Below are 4,132 nucleotides of genomic sequence, written 5' to 3' on the forward strand. Positions count from 1 at the left end.
TATGGAAAGATTTGGAGTGTGCTAAAAGATACACCAGCTCACAGCCAAGCTCTGAAGCAGCCACAGTAAAACATCTCTTGAAGGTGAGTCTCTACATAAAGAGACAAATTCCATGGCTGCATGTTCCCTCCCCAGTGACCCATCACAGGGATAATCACTACCATAACATAATTGATGCTATTTGCTATTTTAATATAACTTTTCCTGCATGTCTCCTCTGACTGGGCCTTTATTTTTTAAGTTCATCTCCCAAACACAAGTATTAAATAAAAGCTTAGTATTGTTTATGGTGTAAACATCATATCTTTTATTAAAAATTATTTCACAAGCCCATTTTAAAGTTGCTTCAATCCTCAACTAATCCAGCTAAACTTGCATATATCTGCTGGGGATGACTTAAAAGCCATCATGTCAGCATTGTGGTAGAGAGAGAAATGTTTGACATACAAAAACACTGATGCAAAGTGACTTCATAGTTAGTTCATTTCAGTCCTCAAAACACACATTCAATAGTGAGAAGTGATTTGGGAATAATTGGGTTTGTTATTAGGTTTAACATACTGTGGCAGTATTAAATAAAACACATATATTCAGGCTAATTATTTTCATTTTAATTCCCTCAATAAAGTGAGAATGTATTACAGAGGGAGCTGAGCAAAGCCACTTGTGCCAAATTCTCACCCAAAGCCCACAAAAAGATGCTGCTTTTATTTTTCACCCCTTCCTATACCAGCCTGCCACCTCCAACTGTGGAGAGGAAAAAATAGCTGAAAGTTATTTAAAATGAAAAATGGGCATAGTCACTGCCAGTGTACACACTTCAGAGTGATCTGTATTTTTCTACTAATGTGACAGACACTTAAATGAAAGAAGTGAATTCACGGCTACAATAAAACAGTAGCCAAGTCTCCCTTACCCTTATTTTATTTCTAGCAACAGTAATAAAATGGCTGTTTATTGAGCTTTTCTTCACTCTTTCTTTCCTGTGTTTCACAACCATTTCACAAAATGTTATTTTTGAGAAAATAAAGCAACTTATTGTATTAAATTATTTTTCTTGTGGCTCCACAGTAAGCAATGGCAAGATTTTATGTGTTAACTGGTGCTGATAACAACATTTTCTGCTTTGAGAAATGCTTGGATTCACCTAAAGGGCTGAGGCTCTGCTCAAGCATTTAGGATGAAAAGCAACACTGTAGAAGCACCATAATCACTGAGCACATGTTAATGATGACAAGGCTATGCTAGTTAGTTTAAAATACCCATGAAATCTGAAACACTAACCAAATAAATAAAGCATGTGCCTATGCATGGAGCATGGGTTTAGCAGCGTTTCTCCATCCTTGTGAAGCCATGCAAACAGCTGCAGGAGCAATATAGGTGCACACAGAATATATCTGTACACATCCAACTCCCCAGGGCTGCCAGAATTTGGGTGACACTGAGAACCTACAGCCCGTCCCCAAATTGAGGGATGGAAACTGATGGAAAGCTCTGAAAGGCAGCCCAGGCAGGCAGAGCCCTCAGCACTGCACACACACAGGGGCAGCCCCTCAGGGCAGCAGGGGGGTTATTGAAGGACCAGGAGAGAAGCAGAGTCCTCAGCAGAGTCACTCCAGAGCACCCTGCTCCCTCAGATCCCTGTGTGTGTGTGTGTGTCCTGCCCTGCACGGCTCCGTGCTCCTGATGCTGGGCCAAACGCTGCTGCTCTGCTGCCCTCCCTCAGGTGTGCACTCCCATCAGCCTGGCTGAATTCCTGCAGCACCAGCCAAGCACAGCCTGACCCATTCCCAGCAGAGCCCCCGCCTTTAATCCTTCTGCACAAAGTGTCGGCTCGGATATCTGTTTCAATAAAGTTATTGATTTCATATCTTCACCACTTTTGCTACAGTATTTTGGGTCAGTAGGCCATGTGGCCCTGCCTCATCCAATAGCTGTCTGGTCAATAACTTAAAAAACCTCAGTATTGACTGCTGGAAGAATGATCATGCACAGAAATGGACCTGACATCAGTCAAACAGATTGTGTTTGGCAACCCAAGGGGGTACAAAGTGAGCTTGTACTGATAACTGGGGCAGTCTAATAAAGATACATGTGTCATCAGCTTTACAGCAATTGATTCACTCAAAAATTAAATGGAGATGTGAGGGAAAGAGTCTTTGAGCTGAGCCTGTGTCCACTAACACCAAGATTCCCCTTGGTTTCAGTGAGGCTTAAAATCAGGGGGTAGGACACAAGTGAAGGCTCAATAAGAGGGACATGTGTCTGGTACAAACCCATCAAATTTACAGTCTGGGAATAAAAGTGGGACTAAGGCAAAAAGAACATGTCAGAAACATCAATTTCAAATGTACTTCTGCCCTTCACTCAAAACACTTGGGAAATGGTTGTGTGTGCTTGTGTGTTTAAACAAGCTGTAACCGGGAACCTGGACTGGATTGTCTCCTGAAAAGGCAGAGAATGGTGCTTGTTATCACCTGCATGACTTTTCTGTGTGCCTTGGATCCTAAGGAATGCAATACAGGTGGAATGAAATCCTCCATGGAAACATTTTCTTCTATGCAATAATTAGGTGCCAGCCTAGACAACTAATGTGGGATAGACAATCAAGTTTTGAACAGCAGAATTGAAAGATAAAACTTGTAATTTTGGGAATATTTCCCATCCCTATCTGTTCTGATGTACTTTCCATGCTAAGTTTATTATGAGAATCTGAGAGCTGGGAATTTTGTTCCCATTCCTTGTTCAACTGCAGTTGTTTCAATAGCCAGAAAAATGGGAGTTTCATCATTTATTGGAAAGGAACCATTGTTCCAGACAAACTTCTAGATCTGTCTATGATTTCTTCTCCTTCAATGTGTGATATGCTTATCAAAGCAATGTTATATATACAGCTGTAGTTATATTTCCATCATCCAGTGATAAAACCAGGAGTGAGTGCTGCTTTCCCTGAGCAGAGGCTAAACTGGAGCAAGGAGCCCAGCTCTGACACACAGCTCTGCTTAGTGGAGAGTGATACCAGTTACAGAATGACACTATTTTCTCAGCTAAGCCCAGTGCAGTTCAGTTATAAATAGCTGAGGGTATAGTTCTGTTTGTTATTTCTGTAACTGCAATTACTGTACTGGCTGACACTTGTTTTTAGTGTTCTGGGGATTGTTGATTCACTATAAAGTACAATAAATATTACTCTTTTAACTACTCTTTTTTTTTTTTTTTTTTTTACATGTAGGGACAGGACAGGATTATTTGTTACTTTGAACTTCAAGCTGGTAGTTTTATATCTTTCCTGCAAATAATTTCCCTGATTTCCCTAATCTTCACAAACTGATGTCCTACTGATATCAAAAAGGGTACATTCCAAATGGCCTATTATTATCAGTCACTGACTTACCATACTTTATGAAGGTTTTTCCTCCCATTTAGGATTCCTGACCAATGGATTCCATAAATTTTGCATCCTGTAGGATTGATAATGCAGATATATCTGTATTGATAATACAGATACCATGTGTCAGGTGTCCAGTAATTTTCCCAGCACATACACATCAGCCCATGCTGTTTGGATCTTCTCCACCAATCAATCCAACTGCTTGATGAACATTACAATTTTTAATTTAAATAATTAATTTTAAATTAGTTTTTAATTTAAATAATTAATAAACTGTAAATCAATCTGATTCAGACTCCAAGGTTCCTGGCTGAGAGTTCAGGTCCAAATTTCCATGTTGAATAAACAGCTAAAATGTGAGTCCTAACTTGCATTTGGCATCCAAATGCCTAAATTAAGAAACATTTCTGTGTAGCACAGCAATTCTATTGCTTCTTACCTCGTGCAGTTTTTTTGCATCTGTTCTAAATGCAGAGAAAATGGTTGCAAAATGCTTCAATATACCCACTTGGTTTGGCTATAAATAAGAGAACATGATTTCAATCTGCATTTAGGCAGCCTAAAAAATCTCCTTCCCTCCTCCCCAGTATGGAGCTGAATAGTGAATTAGCAGCACTCAGCTGGGACCAGGGTGCTGGGAGAGGAGTGACTGCTTCAGGCGTGCTTCAAACCCAGGTACAAAAGCACTTTGGGTAGTGCCTTCAGCACTCTGACTTGAATGTGCAGGAAGTTTCTCAGTAC

Source organism: Zonotrichia leucophrys, chromosome 4 (genome assembly GCF_028769735.1).
Source record: "Zonotrichia leucophrys gambelii isolate GWCS_2022_RI chromosome 4, RI_Zleu_2.0, whole genome shotgun sequence".
Taxonomy (NCBI): Eukaryota; Metazoa; Chordata; class Aves; order Passeriformes; family Passerellidae; genus Zonotrichia; species Zonotrichia leucophrys.